General features: G+C 45.0%; 1 non-coding gene across 1 annotated transcript; it reads left to right on the top strand.

Annotated features, from left to right (window-relative positions):
- Positions 1 to 16,669: 16,669 nt before the first annotated feature.
- On the top strand, positions 16,670 to 16,752 carry TRNAL-UAA (transfer RNA leucine (anticodon UAA)). The gene has a single exon. It is a non-coding gene; the product is annotated as a tRNA-Leu (tRNA).
- The last annotated feature ends 9,902 nt before the right edge of the window (positions 16,753 to 26,654 follow it).

Below are 26,654 nucleotides of genomic sequence, written 5' to 3'. Positions count from 1 at the left end.
AGGTGCAGTGGATTAAACAGTTGTAATTTAAGGTAAAACAATATTGGCTCCTATTTGGGGTGGGTGGAGGAGGAAGGGGCAGGCCAGTAGGGGGTTAGGGCTCCTCAGGACTAGTGCCTGGGGTACCTGTTCAGTCCAATCTCTGCTAGAGACAAATAGGAGCTTTCAGGTTTCCAGACTGAGATAAATTAGGGGCGTGTCCTCTCTGCACTGGCTCCCTGTCCAGTCTCTCTTGCTTCCCCTCAGGTTCTGCACAGTCCTGACCTGGTTGCAATGTCCATCAGTCACAGCCAGTTCTCACACAGTGTGAGCTTTGCATGTGGTTCCCCAGCAGTCTCTCCCTCTTCTTGGCTGTTCCCATTTTACCATGTGGCCTTTGCTCCTTCAGAAAAAGGTTAGCTCTTATGTTTGGGTCTTCTGTGGTATTTCTGCCTGCTCCATGTTCCAGCCAGGAGAAGGGAATGTGTCTCCATTTCCACGGGGAGGGTCATTGGTGTGTGTGTGTGATAGGAATGGTAGTTTCCTACTTATCTGATTCATCACACCTTTTTCAGGAACCTCACATCCCATGCAAGTGACATATCAGCCCTGTCCTTTTCTGGCAGGGGGTCCAGGAGAGAATGAAATGACTTATTGACAAACTGCTCCCCTCCTCCTGCGTAGTAGGACAACAGGCAGAAAGCAAACTGTAGCTGGATTCCTTCTTCCAGTATCTGGGATCCCAGTAAATCTTAGAATCTGGCCTAGACAAAGCTTTCTCATCATTACAAAAAAAGTTCCCTGGTCATGTTTGTGGTAAGAAGACCATGAGATGTTGCTTTCCAGATGAGAACTGACATTGTGTTTAGCAGCCCTCTTATGGCTTTTGTGTCTCTGTATTCCTGGACCAGGCACTGGAAAATACTGAGCTTGTAAAATCCATGGTTCTCAGTCGTTTGTACTGGTGACCCCATTCACACAGCAAGCCTCTGAGTGCGACCCCCCCCCTTATGAATTAAAAACACTTTTTTATATATTTAGCACCATTATAAATGCTAGTGGCAAAGTGGGGTTTGGGGTGGAGGCTGACAGCTCGCAACTCCCCATGTAATAACCTCGTGACCCCTGAGGGGTCCCAACCCCCAGTTTGAGAACCCCTGTTCTAAATAATCTGCTGTGACTAGAAAGCTCCTTAATGAATGGAAAGAGAGAGAGAATTGTAATCACCTCATGTGGTCTGTCTACTAGTTTTCAATGGCCAAAAAAACCCCACCCCAAAACCCAACAACAACAAAAACAATTGTTAATTCAGGTTGCTTGCTGGTATGTGGTCTCCTTGCAGAATGTTGAATTGAACAAAATACAAACTTCTGAAAACCAGGAAATTCACAGTGAAGGTTGAATGGGGTTTTATATCTCTGGACCTCCAAGATTCAGTGATGCCAACGTTGGTTCACTAACCCTCTCTGGCATGCTTCTGATACACACCAACTTTCAAAGAAATCCGATTAAGCATGTCATTTTTAGAGGACTTAGAAAGGTCGAGCTTTAAACAGAAGTTGTGACGCAACCTTGTATATAATGGTGCTCCTGTGCCACTCTAATGGACAGCATGGACCAATTAGCTATGCAGCTCTCGTGATTTTGTTTTTGTGTACACTGTATTTAAATTTCTAAAGACTGATATCTGCAGGAACTGGCAGCCATTTTGTGTTGAGGTGAAGGTAGACTGTTACAAAGGACACACTCAGAATGTGGAGACATTAATTTTGTTTGTTCTTGTGCTGTTGTTTTCTGAATAGAAAATAAAACTAGTTCACAGAGAAAGTATTTATTTTCCCTTTGTATATGGGGGGAAACTATAAGGTACAGAATATGCACTAAAGCTAAATATTCTCATTCTCTCTCACACACACACACACATACACACACACACACAAATTATACAGGGAGAGGCTGCAACCCCTATATTTAGGTTATCTTACACTTTCTAGTATAAAAATCTTCCAACTATTTCTCTAAAGAACATTAGAGTCTCCATGATTTGTAGCAGAAACCTGAAAATTGTCAGAGAGGTAGCCCCGGGGTCTGGGAAGTGAATTTCGCTGTCTAATGTCTAATGTCTAGTTGGCAGCCGGTATCAAGTGGAGTGCCCCAAGGGTCGGTCCTGGGGCCGGTTTTGTTCAATATCTTCATAAATGATCTGGAGGATGGTGTGGATTGCACTCTCAGCAAATTTGCGGATGATACTAAACTGGGAGGAGTGGTAGATACGCTGGAGGGGAGGGATAGGATACAGAAGGACCTAGACAAATTGGAGGATTGGGCCAAAAGAAATCTGATGAGGTTCAATAAGGATAAGTGCAGGGTCCTGCACTTAGGACGGAAGAACCCAATGCACAGCTACAGACTAGGGACCGAATGGCTAGGCAGCAGTTCTGTGGAAAAGGACCTAGGGGTGACAGTGGACGAGAAGCTGGATATGAGTCAGCAGTGTGCCCTTGTTGCCAAGAAGGCCAATGGCATTTTGGGATGTATAAGTAGGGGCATAGCGAGCAGATCGAGGGACGTGATCGTTCCCCTCTATTCGACATTGGTGAGGCCTCATCTGGAGTACTGTGTCCAGTTTTGGGCCCCACACTTCAAGAAGGATGTGGATAAATTGGAGAGAGTCCAGCGCAGGGCAACAAAAATGATTAGGGGTCTGGAACACATGAGTTATGAGGAGAGGCTGAGGGAGCTGGGATTGTTTAGCCTGCAGAAGAGAAGAATGAGGGGGGATTTGATAGCTGCTTTCAACTACCTGAAAGGGGGTTCCAAAGAGGATGGCTCTAGACTGTTCTCAATGGTAGCAGATGACAGAACGAGGAGTAATGGTCTCAAGTTGCAGTGCAGGAGGTTTAGATTGGATATTAGGGAAAACTTTTTCACTAAGAGGGTGGTGAAACACTGGAATGCGTTACCTAGGGAGGTGGTAGAATCTCCTTCCTTAGAGGTTTTTAAGGTCAGGCTTGACAAAGCCCTGGCTGGGATGATTTAACTGGGAATTGGTCCTGCTTCGAGCAGGGGGTTGGACTAGATGACCTTCTGGGGTCCCTTCCAACCCTGATATTCTATGATTCTATGATCCACTCAGATTTGGCTGAGTAAGCAGCTGTTGAAAAATCACCATTTCTCCTCTGTGTTTTGCTCAGTAGAGCTAGCAAGGGGCTGGTTGCTAAAATATATGAACGTTTTATCTGCACATCACATGCTTCCCAGCCCCTTTCTTCAGTAACAGGTATAGGGCTCTGAAGTTGTTTGTCCAATCACTGAGGTACCCAGCAATAGTGGAGACTTGTACATTTTGTCCTTCATCTCTCTGTGACTTAGTGATGGTTGTTACAGATGGTGAACTACCTCAAAGGGATGTTGCAAAGATAAATTCAGTAATGTTTGTGAGACTTAGATAGTACAGTGATGAGCACCAGAGAAAGGCCTGTGAGGAAATTAGTAATTCTGTGTTCAGGGCAGGGTTTTGATTTTGGGAAACAAATAAAACCTGGGTCCTTCATTGATTGGTGATGATGAAAAGAAATATTGAATAGCTGCTCCTACAATGAGCAATGTTTTTTGTGTGTGTACTGTGTAAGCTATGGGTCCTGTGGAAATATCCTAAGTGATTACATAATTAAAGTTTGAATTATTATGTATGTGTACAGGAAAGAAGAATTATGGTTTCATGGGTACTGTTAATTGTGGTATTTCCTAACTTTTGAGTGCTGGACTTTGCAACTTAAACATTATTTTCACATATTTTTAAAAGCAGCATACAATATGTTAGATAAATCACCAACAGTCCAAACTTGGTCACATAAAGTAACTGATTAAACCTCCCATTCACTTAAATTGGAAGAGGAAAGGGTGTAAGTTCCTAAGCAATTGAGATTTTTATTATTAATTATCACTGGTGACAATATGCGCTACAGAATATGATCATTGCTGTTTGCGTCTAATGTCTTGAGTTTTTACTGCTGGGACTTCCCTGTGGCAGGTGGGTACTTTTCTTGAGGGCAAGATAAAGACTGAAGACTATTTCCCTTCCCTATTTTCTCTCTGGCATATATTTCTCAGAGAGAGAAGGGAATGGAAGAGGCCATAGGTCAGAAGAACACAACACGGAGTGATCTGTAAGTTGAGAGGAGAAATAAGGTGGCACTGGAATGTAGGAAACGTAGCTTCTGGAATCCTGTCATACAAGATAGATTTTAAAGATAATGATACTGGTGTCCTTTGTAAAGTACTTTGATATATACTGATAAAAAGCACGTGATAAGAAATATATATTATATTATTATTTATTTTATTATGTCATCCACATGCAAATGCAGGATTCTTCCCGATATTTTGTTTTCTACTGTTCTTTTTGACCACATTTTAAAATCCCTAAACAATGAGGCTTCAGTCTGTCCCTTTGAGACACCATTCTGCAGCCTAATATATCTCATTGGCAATCCCCTTTTTCCTAAAATTCAGCTTCAGTTTTCCCTTTAATTTCACCCCATCCATTCTAGACACAAGTGCCCATTCCATCCCTCTGGTGTTTACATTCTGCCCATGTTTATAGTCTGTAAGTTTTTGCCATCTTCCCCCTTAGTTGTTGCTTATCTGAGCTATACACATTTAGTTCTTTTAATCCTGATAAATCATTGCAATTACTGTTTTTTGTTGTTCTTCTCTGAACTCCATCCACTGTCAAAACAGGTTTCTGGTAATGAGGAACTTTGAACTGATATCAGTTCTATTACAGTACAATAGTATATTTCCAGTGCACAAATTCTGAAACAATAACTCTCAAGTGTGCCTGGCTTTAAAGCAAACTTTATCTCAGTCCCACGTACATTTGGGGTAATCTGACTTTTAGTCTGTGGATTATTTACAATTGAATGCAGAGTAATGGCTAAAGCTGTTTGAAAAACAAAACAAAATTTGGTGGGCATTTTTCAAACTTTTTTTTAATTAAAAAAGTTTGACACGTCAATACAGTTGTTTTCAAAATTTCAACCAGCTACAAAGCTCGTTGAAAGCTAAACCAAAACAAAATAAAAAGTCAATGAAAATTTTGTCAGAATATTTTTCTCTTAAAAAAAATTCATCAAAATTCAAAATACATAAAACTTCAACTAGATCTAATCATAGCAAAGACTGATATTTAATGGTGATATGGTATCTTCCATGGTAGAATCCAATGAACTCCCTAGCCTGTATGAATGGACTGAAGTAGAACTGAATTGTATGTCATGGACTTTCTCTATGGAATCTTTTTTCTTTAGCCCAAGTGGTAGGGGCCTGTCCTTTTGAAGCATGAGTATATGGCTTCTAGTCTCACTGCAGCCATGAAGTTCAGAGTGGACATGGTGTTCAATTTAGTGACAACTTATAAGTCTTTGGTAGCCAGGAATTTATTATTTTACATTTTGAAAATACTTAAAACATATTATGCCAAATTCTGCTTCCATAGAAATCAATGGGAGTTTTGCAATGGGCACAAGATCAGGCCCATTAACTAGTCCTTACAATGCCCTTAAATGACGGGTAAGTGCTATCCTCATCTTAAGGATGGCTATACTGAAGCAAGATTAAAATGACATAGCGGGAGTTATTACAAAACTGGGTGACTGGGCAACAAAATGATAGATGAAATTTCATGTTGATAAATTCAAAGTAATGCACACTGGAAAAGATAATCCCAACTATACATACAAAATGTTGCGATCTAAATTAGCTGTTACCATTCAAGAGCGAGACGTTAGAATCACTATGGATAGTTCTCTGAAAACTTATGTTCAATGTTCAGCAAGAGTCAAAAAAGCAAACCGAATGTTAGGAATTATTAGGAAAGGGATAGAAAAGACAGAAAACACCACTATATAAAGTCATGGTACACCCACATCTTGAATACTGCGCGAAGTTCTGGTCATCCTACCTCAAAAAACATATATTAGAACTGGAAAAAGTACAGAGAAGGGCAACAAAAATGATTAGGGGTATGGAATAGCTTCCATCAGAGGGAGGATTGATTAAATACAGTGCAGACTGTTCAGTTTAGAAAAGAGACGACTAAGCAGGGATCAGATGGAGGTCTATAAAATCATGACTGGTGTGGAGAAACTGAATCAGGAAGTGTTATTTACTCCTTCACATCACACACGAACCACAGGACACCCAATGAAATTAATAGGCAGCAGGTTTAAAACAACCAAAAGGAAGTACATCACACAGCGCACAGTCAACTTGTTGAACTTGTTGCATGGGGATGTTGTGAAGGTCAAAAGTATAACTGGGTTCAAAAAAGAATTAGATAAGTTCATGGAGGAGAGGTCCATCAATGGCTATTAGCCAGGATGATCAGGGATGCAACCCCAGGTTCTGGGTGTCCCTAAATCTCTAATTGCCAGAGGCTCAGACTGGATGATAGGGGATGGATCACTCAATATATAGGCCTGTTCTGTTCATTCCCTCTGAAGCATGTGGAACTGGCCCCTATCAGAAGACAGGATTCTGGACTAGATGGATCACTGGTCTAACCCAGTATTGCAATTCTTATGTTTTTATGTTCTTATGATTTTAGAGCCAGGTTTATCTCTCAGGTCTGGAAAGAAGGATAATGTTGTGGTTAAGGCACTGGACTGGGACTCAGGACACATGGGTCATCTTGGAATCTCCTGAATCTTCTGGTGTGACTTTGGGCAAGTCACATAGGGCCAGATTTTCAAAGATATTTAGACATCTAAAGATGCAGATAAGTGCCTACTGAGATTTTCAAAAGCATTGAAGCAGGTTAGACAGAAATCAATGGGAGTTAGGTGAAGCAGAAATGCCTCCTGTTCCCAGCACTGTTCTGCTGTGCAATGGATTGGCTCTTTGAAAATATCTCCACAAATATTGGTACAACTGTTGGTTCAACCTCTTTTACTGACCTGGATTATGAGGATGATGTCATTCTCTTTGGTCAGGACACAAACGATCTCAAAGATACACTAGAGAGCTTCTAATATGAGGTAGCTGCCATTGGGCTAAGGGATTCTTGGGCAAAACCAAAAATCCAGAGTGTTGACGCAGTTGATACAAGACATCTGTGCTTCCAGACAAACCATGGAATTAGTGGATGGCTTTATCTAGGCAGTAAACTGTCATCAAATGGTTGCAGCCAGACAGACATCCTAAGGAGAACTGGTTAAAGCAGCCACAGCCATGAAGGACCTTTATAGAGTCTGGAGCCAAAAGAAGGTGAAACTATAGAAAAGTATGGATTGACCAAACCTGCATACTTCTGATCCTCTCATATGGATCTGAAACGTGGATGTTGCTTAAGCAAGACATCAGGAGGCTGGACGCATTTTATATGTTTTGCCAGCAGCTACTACTGGGTAAAAGATGGCTTGACTTTTTCAGTAATAGGGATGTGTCATCAAGAACTGGCCTCAAGAGGCCTGAAGTCATAGAATCATAGAAGATTAGGGTTGGAATCTAGTCCAACCCCCTGCTCAAAGCAAGCCCAACCCTGACTAAATCATCCCAGCCAGGGCTTTGTGAAGCCGGGCCTTAAAAACTCTAAGGATGGAGATTCCACCACCTCCCTAGGTAACCCATTCCAGGGTTTCAGCAACCTTTTAGTGAAATAGTGTTTCCTAATATCCAACCTAGACCTCTCCCACTGCAACTTGAGACCATTACTCCTTGTTCTGTCATCTGCCACCACTGAGAACAGCCTAGCTCCATCCTCTTTGGAACCCCACTTCAGATAGTTGAAGGCTGCTATCAAATCCCACCTCATTCTTCTCTTCTGCAGACTAAACAAGCCCAGTTCCCTCAGCCTCTCCTCGTAAGTCATGTGCTCTAGCCCCCTAATCATTTTCGTTGCCCTCCTCTGGATTCTCTTCGATTTGTCCACATCCTTTCTGTAGTGGGGGGCCCAAAACTGGATGCAATACTCCAGATGTGGCCTCACCAGTGCCGAAAAGAGGGGAATTCCCTTCCCCTGATATGCCGGCAATGCTCCTACTAATGCAGCCCAATATGCCATTAGGCTTCTTGGCAACAAGGGCACACTGCTGACTCATATCCAGATTCTCGTCCACTGTAATCCCCAGGTCCTTTTCTGCAGAACTGCTTCTTAGCCAGTCGGTCCCTAGCCTGTAGCGGTGCATGGGATTTGTCCATTCTAAGTGCAGGACTCTGCACTTGTCCTGTTGAACTTCATCATACTCCTTTTGGCCCAAACCTCCAATTTTTCTAGGTCACTCTGGACCCTATCCCTAACCTCCAGCATATCTACCTCTCCCTCCAGCTTAGTGTTATCTGCAAACTTGCTGAGGGTGCAATCCATCTCATCATCCAGATCATTAAGTCATCATTGGCCACTGGTGGCTGGCCTCATTTGCTCATGTTACCTGCCTCAGAGACAAAGTCTTCACACATATCTCATTGAAGATTGGACTCAAGATCAGGACTGTGATCATGGACTGGGGGTGGTCACGCAGTCATCCATGATTAACCTTGCTGCACCAGATCAGTAGTAGTTTAGTGTGGCTTTTAGACACCTGGAGTAAATCTGTACAGTGATCATGGACACTCAGCACTATGGACCTCCGGCATCAAAGTGTGTTTTTATTGTTATTGTTAGGTGCCTAGGTAATTTTGAAATCCCATTAGGTGTCCATCTGCATCTTTAGGTCTCTAAATGCCTCTGGAAAAACTGGCCATAGGTTCTTATCTAGTATATATCAATGTAGCTCTATTAAAGTCAACACAGCTATGCCAATTTATGATAGCAAAGAACTTGTCTCTCTCTCTTATCTAGGAGTAGGAGCACATATACTTTTCAGTAAATCTCAGCCTAGAACACTAAGATAACATCCCTTCCTTGATTCTTATACAGCACTTTCTAGAAAACAAATAATTGATACATGTAATGGCTTCAGAAGGGGAGAAAGAAGTAGGTGGTCTCACTATGAACCTTTATTCCGCAGGAAAGGAATTTCTCATGTCTTTACTCATGGATATAAATTACCTTTGTCACGGGATTGATAAATGTGTAAATCTTTCATAATATATTTTAATGTCCTACTAATCTTTGTTAAATATAAACACTTACAGCAAGAAATCTACTCTTTAAAACAATATGATCCTTTTACTTCTATGAAACTGGAATTTAAAAGATCTTTATGGTTCTATGTAGCCTTGGCAATAGTAAAGGCTTTTGTTTATTCCATTGTAAAAAAATATCCAAGCAGCAGGAGATCTCCTCGTCCCACATCGTACTATATCTAGAAATGAAGATGTTTCTCTGACTTTCCACTCATATATGTGTGCCAAACAATCCCAATGGAGAAACACTAGGAGATGAAGCTTCAGAAGAGTCTTCAGACATGAATTGTACTGGAGTGAAGGGTTATATCAAACTACAGGCCTGATTTTTTAGTCCTTACGGAACCCACTGCTTCAAGAATGTGACATATGCCTGTAACCCACTGATGAGTGTGTGTTACAGGTCTCCTTCTGTGCTGATCTGCAGAGGATACAGGTCTGTTACAGCCCCAGCTAAAGAGTTTTATCTCAAGTTGTGGTGACTCATACTGTCAATGCTAGAGGCCCCTAGTTCAGTTATCTGGGTTGCCAGATAAAATGGTGGTTGTTTCTAATCCACAGTACAGGCAGGGCTTAAACTCAGCTGGAACTTTCCAAGCCCTGGCACCTCCCATGGGGCTGAAGGCCCAAGTCCCAGCACTTCCTGCTGGGCTGAAGTCCCAAGCCCCAGTGCCTCCCACAGGGCTGGACCCCCAAGACCCGCTACTCCACAGCTGAATCCCAAACCTTGAATGGAGGGAGTACTGGGGCGCTCCGGGAAATACTGTATGAGAATTTAAGCGCTGATTAGAGGATATGATTCAATTTCTGGTCTGGCTTTCTCTCCACTCACATTGTAGAAGTAGCACACTTATGACCCAAACTTGCAACCAGATGAACGTGGACAGATCTTTGCATTCCGCTCACACAGTGGGCCACTGAAGCTAGGGGGGCTCCATATAAGTAAAGCTGTCAATCTGTGTGTGCATCTCATTACAAGATCGTAGGCTTAGAAGTGTGGGGAAGGGGGCATCTCAGTTGCCTAGCATTGACTTCTCCATCTGCTCATTGAGCTTCAATGGGAGTTCAGTGGCTCAAAGGAATGTGGCTGTAATTCAGGTCTGGGAGTGATGGGATAAAGTATATTTGTATATTCTCTGATGGATCTCAGACTGCACTTACTCCCATGCGCAGCAGAGAAACAATCTCCTCCAAATACTGTACAATACAAGAATAGGTAGCTCCATTCAATTGTTAAACTAAAACTCACTGAAATGGAGAAATACCAAGTTGAAAGTAAGGGAACAAAGAAGCTTCTCTGATGGCAGCAAACTCTCAATTTATTTTATTTGTGTTATACTCCACAGCTCAGCAGGTATAGTCAGAAAGAGTATAAGATGCCTTGGTTCATGACAGCCTGAATAAAGACTTAGTCCCTGAGGCAAACTTTAGAAACTTGTGGCCTGATCCAAAGGGCCTTTAAACATAATGGGAAGAAGCCCCTTGATTTTTGGATTAGGTCCTTGAAAACTACTGTTAAACACTAAGAGTAACTTTTTCCAAGTCACCTATGTACTGTTGGCTTTCAATGAGATTTAGGCTTCTATGTGCAGCTGGGCAAAGTTTTTCTGCCAAAACTTTTTTCTTCTGGTGAACAAGGCAAATTTGGTGACACCGAAACATTTAGTGAATTTGTGTTAGGTTCGCTGAACAGTTTTGGCGGTAGGGGTTGGGGGGAAACTAAAAGAAAATCTGAAAAAACGGAACAGTTTCATTTCAACTTTTTTAAGCAAAAATGTTTCAATTTTTCAGTTTGAAATGACTTTTGGTGTCACAATTTCCTTTAATTTTTAATTATTACCAATGAACTGAAAATCCTGTTACTTACACAGCACCACGTCTAACTCACTAAGGTCCAGATACACAAAGCTATTTAGATTCCTAACATCCATTGTTTTCTTGATATGGCCTCAGATCCAGATTTTTAAAGGTATACAGATACTTAAAGATGCAGATAGGCACCTGTACATCTCTAAGTGCTTCTCTTTGGAAAATGTTGCCATAAAATCCATATTTTGCTTCAGTGGAGGTTATGTACTCAGCACCTCTGAAAATCAGACTGATTATTCAGGTGTCTAAATATGATATAGGTGCCAAATTTTAGGTACCCAACTTTGAGGATGTTGTCATAGATATAGCTGCCACCTTTAGCACCTCATCTTGTTATAGTTATGGTCAAGATGAGCATAACACCAGTGCAAAATTCTCCCAGAACCACACCACAATAGAAGGATAACTAGAACTAATTGTAATAAGCTTGACATAGGATATCGTTTCTAAAAGAGATTGCTTATAAGACTTTTCTAAACTAAAAGTGCTTGTGCATTAGCTGAAATAGTAGTTGTTTGGGGGGGGGGGGGCTGACCATACCACTAGAATAATAGCTTTAATGGAGATACAGCAAAGATGAAATTGTACCCTAGTCCAATTTTGGAGTCAGAAGTCCACAAGTTTGAACACAGTGCAGTTTAGTTGATGACTAAACTGGCAGCCACGGATCTGTTGGTATGTCACCTCGTAGTGACATACCTGTTAACTTGTATCAATTTTTTAAGCAATACGCTGGATCAGAGCTGAACTTTTACCAGCTTGAACTTGCCTTGCCAGACAGGGAAAGATTGCAAGAAATTAGAATGAAGAGGTTTCTCAAAGTACACTCGTTCTTTCTCACCACAGATGGTTCCTCTCCAAATCTTGGTCAGCTGAAAACATTTATTTAGGAGAAGAACGGTGCTGTATTTTAAAGACTCCATTCTTAAAGCTCTGTGCTTTGCTTTGGAGGTGACTTCAGTCCTTACGATTTTGCTTCCCGGAGGAAGGAGCCTCTGAAGAAGAATTATTTTTAATTTATCTCCAGTCAGTGAAAGGCTAGACTGTGCTTAGTCTCTGCACATGGATGAGGGAGCCAGAAGCCGCCTTTTGCAACATTCCTGCAGCCTGAGTCCATGAGTAGAGGAGTAAAGTGTATTATTCATCTGTTTACTGCCTCCCAGAAGCATGCACTGAGAGAGTGGGTGGGGAGGGGCAGTGAATGGATGCACCCTTGGCTCCGCTCCCGTTACTCTCTGGCCAGATTAGCTCCCAGGAGTAAGGCAGAATGGGGAAGGAATTGTCTCTGAAGTACAATGCCTCCTCATGCTACTCCTGGAGTACCTCTTGCTCTGAGCTGTGCCTGAAGTCACACTATAGTTTAATAGTATCTGAGGATCTGTTCCAATGCCCATTGACACCAGTGAGATCATTCCTATTGGTTTCAGTGGGTGTTAAGATCAGGGCCTGAGCCCTGGAGTTAATGGGAATTGTCATTTACATTGATGGCAGCAGGATTGGGCTCTAAAATCCATTAAGTACCAACATTAAAAAAGAAGAAGAAAGGGCCGTGAGACAACCTGACCAGCCTGGCCGGTGTTTACTCACTCTGAATAAAAGCAGCAATCACAGAAATTGATGGAGAGCTTTATTAAAGGTGAGTCGGTTGCTTTCACTCACAGGTTTTGTTTGGTGGTATTAGGTTTGGGTACCTCACAGGTCAGGTATTTCAGACCCAACCATCTCCAGACAATGCACTCCTCTATTGTAAAGCATTTCCTCTAGAAATCTGACATTGCTTAAAACGTACTTTCCAGTTCTAAATCCAGTGGAGAAAAAAAATATGCTACTTCCATTTTAATGTCATTCCCTTTATTTTCTATTTCCAGGCTGAAGTAATTTTCCTCTTTGACCATGTGCTCCCAGGCAGCCTGTACAATTTCCCAAGGGTGAAAGCCTTCTCTTAGCGAACTGCAGTGAATATTACCACTGGCTCTTGAAAAATGCCAATAAGAGAACAAATAATATTTGTTCATAATAATGTTCACTGCAAACCATGACTGATTAGTGGTATATGGGACATCAACAGCGACAGTAATCAAGGTTATTTTAGCATTGATTTTGTACAGAGGTGAAGCGTCTTTGATGTATTACTTCATCAACACCTGCAGAGACAAACTTTACACATGGAATTAATCCCAATTAATTAGGCTAGTTGTGGATAGTGCTGGGCTCTTTTATGTTGCAAAATAAATATTAATTCAGTGACATTTTTTCCCCTTGTGCATCTTATGTGGTTAGGAAGGGGAGGTAAAAAAAATCTATTGACCAATGTACTGAAATAATCTAGAAAATTTAGATAACTGAGAGGGCCTGAGAGGCTACTGTGGTTGCTTGAGATTGACTAAACCCATTAAGTCCTACAGCAGAAATTCAAAAAGTTGGGGCCCAATTCTGTCATCTTTATTGTGAGGCTACTTATGAAGCAAATACTGCACAACAGGAGTAAAACGGACCAGAATTAGATCCTTTGTCTTCCCCAGCAGCCTACTTAGCACTTTAGCTTGTGATTTTAGGCCCAGCCCTGAACAAGGGTGGGGCGTATATTAAACAACCTCAGAAGTTTGATCTGAGGGTTGCCGAGATTTGAGCCTGGTCTACATTACGAAATTGGGTTGACGTAAGCCGCCTTGAGCGTGTTATTACACTTAAATTTATCTCCAGCTGACATAAGCTCTCCATTACACCAACACAGTAACACAATTTCTCTCTGAGACACTGAGCCATGGTCAATGTATTGAGTTCAACTTAATGCAAATATAGACACCGCATTACCTACAGCGACCTAACAATACTCCAGCCGTTGTCCCATAATGCCTGGTACTGATGGCTCTGGTCAAAATTGTGACCAAAATTGTGAACTTCACTGCCCAGGAGTCATGGATGCCACCCACCCCTTTAAAACCTGATTGTCCAGTGTGGTGAGTGCACCTAGCAGCTCTCCATTGCGGTGTGCAACTGCCCTGCTGACCACACTGCCTATACACTCCAGACCTGCTCCGGCTTGGAGTAGACAGGAGATATTGGATCTCCTGGGCATGTGGGGAGAAGAGGTTATGCAAGTACAGCGGTAGACCAGCTGTAGAAATGTGGACATCTATGCGCATATTGCACAGGGGATGCCAGAGCAGCGATACGACCAGAGACAGTGATAGGCATAAGCAGACTAAGCAATTGCTTAGGTCCCTGAGCAGCTCAGGGCCCTCTGTTTGCTTTTTTATGATAAGAACATGCCTGCTTTAGTATTGGGTGCTTGTGTGTGGGAGGGAATAGTCCTGCTTACGGCCCACAATGGGCTAGCACCAGCTCTGGCTAAGACAGGGAACAGCAGCAGTACTGCGTAAAAGCAAGGAATTGCTGCAGGCATACCAGAAGCCCAGGGAGGCCAACAGCTGATCTGGTGCTGCGCCGTAGACCGGCCGCTTTTACAACTAGCTACATGCCATAAATGGTGGAGACACCACCACCTCTGTGGATACCTCTCAGGAACCCAAGTCACAGGTTTCTGGTGTGAACAATGAGGAGGGGGGAAGTGGATATGTTCAGGAAGGATAGGTCCATGAATGGCTATTAGTCAGGATGGGCATGGATGCAAAACCATGTTTTTAAGTGCCTCTGTTTGCCAGAAGGTGACAGTAGATGACAGGAGATGGATCAGTTGATGATTACCTGTTCATTCCCTCTGAAGCACCTGGCATTGGGTACCGATGGAAGTCAGGATAGTGGGCTAGATGGACCACTGATGTGCCCAAGTATGGTCTTAAGTTGGAGGAGGATGGGGGACATGTGACCAGGAGGTCCAGGTATACCATGAGTCAGGACCTCTGTAAGTCTCAACCTCTGTCAAGTCAATCCCTGTAGTAGAGAATGGGGAAGCCCACCGAAGGGAAATGAAACTTGGGTAAGTATATGAATTTCTTTCCAATTACAATGATGGGGCCCCTAACTTATGAGAACACAGATATAGACTTTCCATTGATTTACCCATGGTAGAAGAGCTAGAAAAGCAATCAAAACTTATAGCATTGTTATCTACTTTTCATTCCCATGTAATGTTAGGAAGAGGGGACCATACAGAGGAGTTGGTTTATGTCCACAGGGAAGTCCCATTAATCCTCCTGAAAGATCTCAATTATCCTTTCATGGAGGAACTCTTCAATCCTCTCTAGAAAGGTCTGAGGGATGGAAGTGTTATTTCTTTCTCCACAGAAGGATACTTGTAGCTGTCCTACGACACAGGAAGAAATAATGCTGTGAACGGTGTTTTATAGGACAAAGGTTTAAATGGCAGAGCTAAACTACAGACTATCTGCACTCTCCACACACACCCTTCTAAGAACACCCACCAAAATCCCTGTGAAATTTGAACTCACAAAGAAAACTCACTAACACTGGAGCTAGGATGCCTTCTCTCCCTTTGAATGTCTAGCTATAGCAAGGCCAGGTGCTGCACCACCACACACAGAGCCGGGCCAGGTGCAGTGAGCCCTTCATGTTGGGGAGTTTCTCCTTTTGGTCCTCGCTCCCTGCGGAAGTGCAAGCTCTCTACCACAAGCCTCTGGCATTGCCTTATGCATCAGATGGTGGCAGCAATTCCTTCCAGCTAGGCTGTCTCCCAAATCACATGCCACTGGGGATGCTGTTCCCCGTCAAGAGAAGCCATGGAGGAAGGCTTAATAGTCGAGCTGCGAGAGACCAAAGGAGGCTCCATAGTCGGCCTCTGGAGGCTAACCTGTGGCCGTTGGGTCTGTGGGGTCCCAGGACCCCATCCTTCCAACCACTGGGTCATAGGCAGTCCGCCAAGCCCAGAACGCTTCTGTGAGCAGCAGAAGCAGGAGCACTCCCTCACAGGACCAGCAGCACTCGACATCTTTGCTTTGGATTTGGAGATTTTTCCCAAATTCTGACCAAGGGGGTCTAATTTCACCTCACCTGGACTCCAAGCCACTGGCCGGGCACTCCAGAGCTAGCCAAGCACATGCAGAGAGACAGCTTCCTAATCAAGCATAGCATTGGTCCTGCTTTGAGCAGGGGGTTGGACTAGATGACCTCCTGAGGTCCCTTCCAACCCTGATATTCTATGATTCTATGATTAACTCCATTGAGACACAGAGTGCTGAGTAGTTATCCAAAGCCAGAGCACCGTAGTACACCCAAGACATTTGTGGGTGTAGTGATTGGGCTGCTCTTGACTGCTAACCAGAATGGTTGAGCGGTTAAGGTGTTGGGCTCAAGCCCCAATGGGCATGAGTCTGAATCTCACTTCTGCTTGGCCCCTGCTTCTGCTGCTACCCTTTGAACAACTGGTATAATAATTCAGGTTGCTGCTTTTCTTTAACAAAGCCCTCTAGCACCCAGCCGTGCTGTGCCCCTCCCAAAAATAATAAATACCTAAGGAAAGCACCTCACAGCTGAGGGACAACAGACACAAGCTACCATCCATACCCCAGTGAGCTTTGAACTCACAACCCCTGGTTTACAAGGCTAGTGTTCTAATCCCTGAACTATAAAGCCAGGCAACAAGCTTGTGTCCCTCTGCTCTCATGCCTACCCAAGTGATGCTGCACCTGCCCTAGTCATGTGCTCAAGACAGTGGGCTCATTGACAACATCCCAAGAAGTCATTCTTCTGCTGGGGAGGGTTTATGGCACTCACCAGAATGGCCGAGAGGTTAAGGCGTTGGACTTAAGTTCCAATGGATGTGTGTCTGCGTGGGTTTGATCCCCACTTCTGGTAAGATACCACCCCCCTACCTGGGAGCTCTAGGCAGATGGCTTTTATTCCTTTGCCATGGCACAGCCACTATAAGGGAAGCTTCCTCCAGCCACTCACCACTGTATGAGGCAAATAAGTCTGCAAACCTGGTTCTGCGAGGTTTCAACTCACAACCCCTGGTTTACCAAACCAAAAACTCAACATCAAGCAAACCACCATCACTCCTGGAAGAGCACATCTGGCCCTAGAACTTGCTGATTTTACTCCGCGGGGAATTCTGAGCCACTGTGCATGTACAGAATTTATGTCCCCTGCAGATTTCTTTGATTCCCTGCAGAAAAAAGTCTTTCTGACGGAGATGCAAAGGGAAGCCAGAAGAGTGGTCACACGACCCTCCCCAGAAGTATGTTTTGGGTGGCCAGGGCAGCTGGCAGAGAGATAAATCACTGTGGGGCAGGAGGTGGGACTGGGGAAGACCCAACTGGGGGCTGCTGCCCTGAGTCGGGCTCAGCTGCTAGTCCTGGCTGGGCTGGGGAGGCCAGGACTTCCTCTTCTCCTGCATGGTATCTGGGGCCTGGTCAGACCCACCCTCAAATTTATCCCCCAGCTTGGGAAGCTCTGCAAAATCACCCCCCCCCCCACCCTGTTCCGCCCCGCCATGCTTCCTGCACCCATCGCTCCTCAGCTGCAGGGGGAGTGATCCCTGTTGGGGGTTGGCTGGTCCCCCATCCAGCCAACCCCCATACATCCAGACCCCCTCATTCCCAGACCCTCCCGTTGACCCTCAATCCCACACACTCAGAAGCCCCCTGATGAGCCCCACTCCCCTTGCACCTGGACCAACCCGATGAGCCACCTGCACCCGGATCCTGACCCAACCAAACCCCAACCAGCTACACCTGGATCCCCAGCCCACTGAGCCCCACTCCCCCAGCATCTGGACCCCCCACTGAGCCCCTCACACCCAGACCCCCCGGCCTAGCTCTATCCCCCCTCACATCCAGAGCCCGCCTGCTGAGCCCCAAGCACGTTCACCTGGTTCCCCCTTCAAAGTCCCGTTACTGTTGCACCCAGAACCCCCAGGCAAGCCCCTGGACATCCAGCTCCCACCCCACACACAGATCCCCCCTGAGCCGCCCACACCCAGATTGCACCACACAGAACCCTCTCAACCCACACCTAGATCCCTCCACACTTGGATCCTGCCTTGCTGAGCCTGTGTCCCCACAGCTGGTGCACCTGGCATGGAGGGGCAGGGTCCTGGGGTGTTTCTGGGTCAGGCCCAGTCCTTGCACTGCCAGGGCTAAATACAGCCTCATCCCTGAGTCCGTGTCTGGGGGTGGGGGGAGCCTCACAGTGATTTCCCACAACTGTGCAACCGGTGGCCTGTGCTCCCTGATTGCATGCTGAAGCCTCCAAATTTATTTGACAAATAAAATTTGCAGAATTATGCAGAAATTTGAAATATAGTGTGCAAAAATTTTAATTTTGTGGCACAAAAGACAATCAGAAGTATGATTTTGCTAGGCCCCCTGCCTCGGGGCCCCCACTTTCCAAGACCACTGCCATAGAACAAGGCCGGGTGCTGCACTGTCATGCACCAGGCCGGGTGTGGAGATCCCTTCATTTTGGGAGCGTAGCGTGGCTGGAAGGGAGCCAGCACGCACCCAGAGTGCACCTCATGTTCCTGGGGAAGCTGGCTCTAAAGCCTTTGCAGGAGACCTCGCTCTGGATCAGGGTTTTGTGCAGAACAGAGCAGCCATCTGGCTGCCCCCTATGGAAAGTGGACGCTTGCCCCAAGACTCTCTCCCTTTCCTCAACAGCTCTGCTCCAGGTGGCACTTCAGCGGGATGGCAAAGGTGCCCTCAGCGCATGGCAGAGGTGTACTCAGCACGGGGTTGAGGTTGGGAGAACCGGGTCCATTGCACCCAATGGGATGACCTGGTGGCCACAGTTCTTTCCAGCCGGACTGTCCCCCACCAACAGAAGCAATGGTGGAAGTCTTAATATTTGAGTTGTGGGAGATCAAGTGAGGCTCCACAGTGAGCCTCTGGAAGCTAATTTGTTGCCTTGGAGATAGGGGGCCTGGGACCCCATCCTCCCAACCCCTGGGTCATAGGCAGTCCCCCAAGCCCGGAATGCTGCTATGAGCAGCAGGAGCACTCCCTCACAGGACCATTGGCACCCGATGTCTTTGCTTTGGATTTGGAGATTTTTCCCAAATTCTGACCGAGGGGGTCCAATTTCACCTCCCCTGCACTGCAAGCTGCTAGCAGCTAGCCAACTACACGCAGAGAGACAGTTTCCTAATCAAGCATAGCATTCTGTGAACCCGTTTGAGACACAGGAGTGCTGGGTAGTTATCCAAAGCCAGAGCGCCGTAGCACGCCCAAGATGTTTGTGGGTGTAGCAGTTGGGCTGCTCTTGCCTGCTCACCAGAATGGCCAAGCGATTAAGGTGTTGGGCTCAAGCCACAATGAGCATGAGCCTGTGTGGGTCCGAATATCACTTCTGCTAGGCCCCTTTTGCTGCTGCTACCTTTGAACATATATAATATGGTATAATAATTTAGGCTGCTGCTTCTCTTTAATAAAGCCCTCTGGCACCCACCCCTGCTGCACCCCTCCCAAAAACTAATAAAAACCTAAGGAAAGGGGAGCACTCCACTACTGGGGAACAACAGGCCCTGTCAGAAACTGCTGCTCAGGCCCCAGTGAACTTTAAATTCACGACCCCTGGTTTACAAGACCAGTGCGCTAACCCCTGAGCTATGGAGCCAGGCCACAAGTTGGCTTCCCTCTGCTCCAATGCCGACCTAAGTGATGCTGTGCTTGCCCTAGTCACGTGCTCAAGGCAGTGGGCTCGTTGACGACATCCCAAGAATTCATTCTTCTGCTGGGGAGGGCTTGTAGCACCCAGCAGGATGGCCAAGAGGTTAAGGTGTTGGACTTAAATTCCAATGGACATTTGTCTGCATGGGTTTGATCCCCACTTCTGGTAAAATGTTGCTCTCCTACCTGGGAGTTCTAGACAGCTGGCTTTTATTTCTTTGCCACGGCAAAGTCGTTATAAGGGAAGCTTCCTCCCACCATCCACCTCTGGACAAGACAAATGAGTCTGCAAACCTGCTCCTGCAAGGTTTGAACTCATGACCCTGGTTTACCAAAACAAAAGCCCAACATCAAGCAAACCACCATTACCCCTGGAAGAGCACATCTCACCGAGGAAATCGTCATGTTCCATGAAGCTCCTGTTGAAGTTCTGCAAATACCTCAGGACCATGTGTCCTGTGCTTTCAGTGCTATAACAGTAGTGCAGCGCTGTGCAGATTACTGTAGGATTTTTAAAATAGGTGTGAAAATTATGGGATAGAGATGAAAGAACAGGTTGAGGACTATTTAGAAAAGCTTGACATGCAAATTTTGAAGCACTTGGAGGAAAGTAAAGTTATCAGGAACAGTCAACATGGATTCACCAAGGGTAAGTCATGCCTGACCAACCTGATTGCATTCTATGATGAGATAACTGGCTCTGCAGAGATGGGGATGGTGGTGGACGTGATATATCTTGACTTTAGCAAAGCTTTTGATTTGGTCTCCCACAGTAATTTTGCCAACAAGTTAAAAAAGTATGGATTGGATGAATGGACTATAGGGTGGATAGCAAGTTGGCTAGATCGTTGGGCTGAACAGGTAGTGATCAACTGCTCAATGTCTAGTTGGCAGCCAGTATCAAGCGGAGTGCCCCTGGGGCCAGTTTTGTTCAACATCTTTATTTATGATCTGGATGATGGGATAGATTGCATCCTCAGAAATTTTGTGGATGACACTAAGCTGGGGGGAGAGGTAGATACACTAGAGGGTAGAGATAGGGTCCAGTGTGACCTAGAAACATTGGAGGATTGGGCCAAAAGGAGTCTGATGAAGTTCTAAAGGACAAGTGCAGAGTCCTGCACTTAGGATGGATGAATCCCATGCACCGCTACAGGCTGGGGACCAACTGGCCAAGAAGCAGTTCTGCAGAAAAGGACCTGGGCATTACAGTGGATGAGAACCCGGATATGAGTAGCAGTGTGCCTTTGTCGCCAAGAAGGCTAACGGCTGCATTAGTAGCAACATTGCCAGCAGATCGGGGGAAGTGATTTATTACCTCTATTCGGCACCAGTGAGGCCCCATCTGAAGTATTGCGTCCAGTTTTGGGCCCCCCACTGCAGAAAGGATGTGGACAAACTGGAGAGAGTCCAGCGGAGGGCAACAAAAATGATCAGGGGGCTGGGACACATGACTTATGAGGAGTGGCTGAGGGAACTGGAGTTATTTAGTCTGCAGAAGAGAAGAGTGAGGGGGGATTTGATAGTAGTCTTCAACTACCTAAAGGGGGATTGAGCTCAGCTGATTTCAGTGGTGGCAGATGACAGAACAAGGAGTAATGGTCTCAAGTTGCAGTGGGAGAGGTCTAGGTTGGATATTAGAAAACACTATTTCATTGGGTGGGTGGTGAAGCACTGGAATGGGTTACCAAGGGAGGTGGTGGAATCTCCATCCTTAGAGGTTTTTAAGGCCTGGCTTGACAAAGCCCTGGCTGGGATGATTTAGTTGGGGATCAGTCCTGCTTTGAGCAGGGGGTTGGAGTCGATGACCTCCTGAGGTCTTTTCCAACCCCAATCTTCTATGATTTTATGATTATGGGTGTGGAGAAAGTTGCATGGTGGGAACTTGACCCTGCAATCCCAATAACCCCCACATGACTCATTTCTGCTCCACCATGATTGCCAAAGCTTCCCAAAGGACAGTGCACTGGATGGTGGAGAGCTGCACCCTGGGATACCTATGCATAGTGCACTGCACTGTGTATTGACATATGCTGCAGCCACCGGTTGCGGGGTTTGCAGGGGAAGTTTTTGCTTATTATTATGCGCCATGCAGGTTCCGGGGCGTCTGAGGAGGCTGCATGTATTACTCAGCTTCCTGGATTTAATCTCAGTAATCTCCTCAACTGCCCTGGAACCTGGATTACGCATATCAAAAGCTCAGGTTCTTGGGGAAGAGAGAAGCTTTTCTCACAGGACAGCTTGGGGTCTCAGAAGGGGAGGTGTGACATGGATGGGGAGGGCTCCAGCTGGCCCGGGAATCCTCGGGCTGTGGGGGGATCAAGGCTTGGGGCTCTCGCTGAGGTGGGGCATCTCAGGTGGAAGGAGGGGAACTGGGGGGCTAGACTCCCCAAAGGGGGGCTCCACCCATGATGGCAGCTTTATGCCAACAAGTTGTACAAGCACATTTTTTTTAGCGTAGATAGGCCCTCAGAAATACCTCTGGTTCCAATTTGCTCCCAGAGGCAATAATTTACTGCTGGCCTATGCCAGGAGTAAATTACTATGGCCCCATTGTGTGGTAGCTCATCTACTCTGGCCAGCTCGTTAAGAGTTGGAGATAAGGCTACCCATTTTCCTGCTTTTTCCCACCCGCTCACGGGCTCTAGGAAGGAAGCAAGAGATGTGGATCTCAACAAGTCCAGAAACCCAAAGCCCCCATCAAGCCTTCTTGTGGTTTAACTGTGTACCCTCAATGGGTAACAAATAGAAAGGGGGATACTAAGACTTGAAGTGTCTGGTACTCCAGATACTTAAGCCAAGAAACCAACAAAATACACAAGAACTGCTCATAACCTTGGCCCTATCCAACCTTGGTGTTAGAAAACAGAGATGAATGTGAGTTAGAGTGTCAGAATCTTGACTGGTAATAGTGACAATAAAAAGATCCCAACCCAACTGGTCGCTCTCCTGTACTTCCTCAGTTCTACGGAATAAATTCATGACCTTGTTTCATGACAGTGCTATTCTCATGACCATCCTCCTCACCCCCCCAAAAAATTATTTAGTTATCACGTTACATTATCTTGGATGTGGCTTCTCAAAGCCATGAGAAGAAATTCAGCCCTGCTGCAAATAGGTGCAACTCCCATTGACTTCACAGAGAACAGAATCCAGGCAACTGTTGGGATGGGCACCCCCATGGCTCAGCCCGGGCAGGGCCTCTGCAGGAGACAATGCTGCCTCAGGCAATTAGCCAGCAGGATTCACATTAGCCCAAGGCAGCATTAACTCCTGTTGGGATATCTGTCCAAATATCTCCAGGATCAAGCAGGGATGACGACAGGGATACAGGCTGCTCCCACCTCCAACTTTAAATGTCCAACTGATTCTTTGTACACCCCCCGCTCTGTGCAACTCTAACATGTGCCACCTCAAAAAAAAAAACCCTTCCTTTCCCTAGCCCCTGCACCGGGGCTGTAAGGCTGGTGGCATAGGAGCCAACTCCACCAGCTGTATGCTTGTTGGGGATGCCCCAATGCCGGAGGAATCCCCAGAAGGGGACTTGCTGCCAGTCTCTACTCCCATTCCACTGCAGAAAAGGAACAGAGCAAGGCAGAGAATCTACCACCTGGTTTCTGGGCTTGATTCTCCACTCATCTACATCAGTGTAAATCAGGAAAACTCCCCTGAAATCAATGGAGTCATACTGGTGTAAAACCAGTGTGAGATATTAATCAGGATAGTGAGAGGGGGCCCTATTACCCTTTCATTCACACTCCATTGTGGACATCAGTGGATTTACTCCTGATTTGCAGTAGTGCAAGCAAGAGGAGACTCACGCTCTACAGCGACGCACATATATAGTATTAGTATTTTGAGTGTATCCATCCCTTTGGATTTGCATGTGAATATGAAATAATTGTATGCGAATCTGACTTGAGCTTTAATTGTTTCTTTAAACAATATACCCTTATCTTTCTGGAAGCAGTTCAGGCCATCAAAGAGTTGTCAGTGATGAACTAGCTAATTGGTTTCCAATACTTAACCTTGTATTTCACTTCATTACTGGTCTCTGTTCCCTCTAGTTTTACATTAGTAACAGAACGTTCATTTAGAATCCAGTCAATCTTCCCTGTGCCAGCTCTGCACTTTCAATTTTTCATTCAGTGAGGACACAATGGGAATAATGTTTGCATCTGTCAAGGAGACACATGAAAACTTTTGAGTTGCATTGTCTAGAGCAAAAATTTTCCTGGAAGATGGGACTTGAGAAAGAAAAGAATAGAATTAAGATGCTAAGGACTGTTTGTTATGGTGAATAAGTCATCGGCAGCCAGGAGGTCTTTAAAAATAGAGAGCTGAAATTCTTAGATTAATATTTTGTTGAAAAATGACTGTCAAATAATTGCTTCTATGAGGTTTATTTCTTTTCACTCTCCCTGTTTGCAATATGATCTTAGAATCTAGAAAATGTGTCTTTAGGGCATCGGTCCAGTGGTTAAATGGTATTATAACCAGACTGAGGCCCAGCTGAAGTAAATCAGTTACTTAAATGAGGCCAGACCAATTTACGTCAGCTAGAGATCTGGTTCTCCGTGAGTGTGCATCAGAATCTGTATCTTGGTTCTGAGCTTGATTCCCAACCTCTCCCTTCAGAAGGCCTGGGAACGTCGACTCTTGCCCCTTTCTCCACTGTATGAGGAGGGTGTAGAGGGAATGAATGCCATTTCACACTGGAGCAATCTTCCACTACCTGGTTTGGGCACCTTTGAGGCCCACAGACAAATTCAGACTAAAAATAAAGTGTGCATTTTTAACAGTGAGGTAATTAACCATTGAACCATTTTACAGAGGGTTGTGGTGGATTCTTATGGTTTAGACTCTATTTTTGTTGGAGAGATGGATGGAAAGGAAGTTCCAGAAGAGGCAGATGATCATTTGGGGTTTTCTATACTGGCTTTTATGCTGGTGGAGGGGTTATCTGGCTGGTTATGTGGCTGGCAGGACAGGTCTCAACCACAGGAGTGCATCTAAAACAGCAAGAAAAGGGGCACTCCAGGATGGTAAGTCTACTACAGCCCCTTTCTACAGCCAGTGTAAGCAAAGGGACCATAGTATAGGCAAGAATATAGCCCCGCCCCCATTGTCATTCCTCACCCACTTTCTCCCTAGAGATTTAAACATGCCAGGCTCTTGAATCCATTGGTGTTTCGACTTCCTACACCAACCATGCATTCGGCTAGTAAGTGTATATGGTATATCACAGCTGGGGCTGTTCCCTGGCATCCCCTGCAGGGCCAAGAGTGGATCAGTGGGGGCTCCCTTTCATGTTCTACAAGTTTCAGAAGACTGTTCAGAGCAGGGCAGCCTGTGCTGTAAGCTTGGTGGCAATGTCTACCCAGTTAAATAAAAAGAACCAACTCAGAATCTTGCTGTCTGCATTTTTGAACAAGCAAACCTCAAAGGCAAGCCCTTAGTGGCAGCACTTGAAGCCATGCCCCTGACCTGGCCCTGGGCTTGCACTGAGGAGCTCCCCCTCTATCCTAGTCTCACTCCACACTGTCCCTCAGCAGAAGCAGGCAAGCCTTCTTAACTGATCTGATGGCTCCTGATTGGTCAATGACTACTGCTGGTCCTTCTAGGCCTTTGGAGGACTGTGTCTTGTTGGTAGCCTAGCCAGAGAGGGTTTTCCTTGAGATGGGGTGGTGGAGCGCCAACACCTCCAGCAGGAGGCAAAGAAGACCTTACAGACCCTATCACAAGGTAGAATAATTTCTCCAACCTTCATGTGCATGTCCCTTGTTCAGCTCTGTCTGCTTTCATTAGTTATTCTCTCTTCTTCCATTCCAGGAAGGAAAAAGCTTCAAATCGCTCAGGCTCTATTGTTCTGGGATGTGTACACCTAGTAAGAGAGTGCCTTATCCGGAGTCAGAGCCAAAGAGTTTACAGCCCAAATGTAGACAACTACTGTGACAAACATGACAGGAGGAATGGGGGAGGGAGGAAACAGAGATAGGTGCTATGGGTCTGATCCATGGCCTACTGAGGTCAGTGGACTACTGTGGGCTTTGAATAAGCCTCTATACGTACATCCTCCAGGTCTCCAGTCAATATTTATTTTAATACACATAGGCTTGGCAGATTTTTAATTTTTAAAAAGTTTTGATGGATAATATTGATTGCTATTGAGGCTGAGATTCAAAAAGTTAAAGTTTTAAAATTGTTAAAACACAAATTGTCAACATCACATGTCAAAAGATACAAAGTAAATATTCTTAAAATGAAATTAAGTTCTCAAAAAGCAGTTTTCTTACTTTGCCCATCTGTAAATTTTGATAATTACTGATGGAAGTTTTTTGTCTTTGGTTTGTGTGTGTACAGTGAAATTGACATTACCTGACACTTCCAAATAAATCTAATCCTTCCAAACCTAAATATACGGATATAAATAACAGATTGTAATGATATCACCAATCCCTACTTGCCACCGTCTCATGCAAGATAAACATCCATCATTCTTCTGTTAACTCCCAGTTATCTATTCTGGGAATTTTCAGAGTTTGCTAAAACTGATGGTTGGACTTGACTTCCTTTGGGACTTTATTAGCTGTTGATGCTTCCATGATTTCATGAAGTTTTGTACTGGACTTTATTCCACTTTCTCAGCTGAGTCTAGAGTGCCTTGGTTTGCCTGAATTGTTTGTCTCAATATTGGTATGTTCCCAGAAACCAAGTAGCATGTGACCATATTTATAAAATGGTGACTTGTTGATATAGTCATATCTTTTCTACAGATTGTTCGGGTTTTTAATTCCCTATTGCAAACACTGAAAGATTCTGCTATAGTTCAGGCATCCAAACATTTGGTGACACATGGTTCCAATCAGTAAAGAAGGGAAATAAGTCCTAGTTATAAAGAACACAGTATTTCTGCTGGGCATGAAATTCTGTACCATCCAATTCTTATCATTAAGGGCCTGCCCGTGAGCCAATAGGACACAGGCCTGGAAGTGTGCCCTGAGGTAATTGGTAAGTGATATCAAGGGACTGGACCCATTATATAATCCTGTTCATAAAAGTATGAAGCTCCATCTTAAAACTAGTTAGGTT

The sequence above is a fragment of the Caretta caretta genome, chromosome 5, assembly GCF_965140235.1.
Source record: "Caretta caretta isolate rCarCar2 chromosome 5, rCarCar1.hap1, whole genome shotgun sequence".
In the NCBI taxonomy this organism is placed as follows: domain Eukaryota; kingdom Metazoa; phylum Chordata; order Testudines; family Cheloniidae; genus Caretta; species Caretta caretta.
This window is presented reverse-complemented; position numbering and strand designations above follow the sequence as displayed.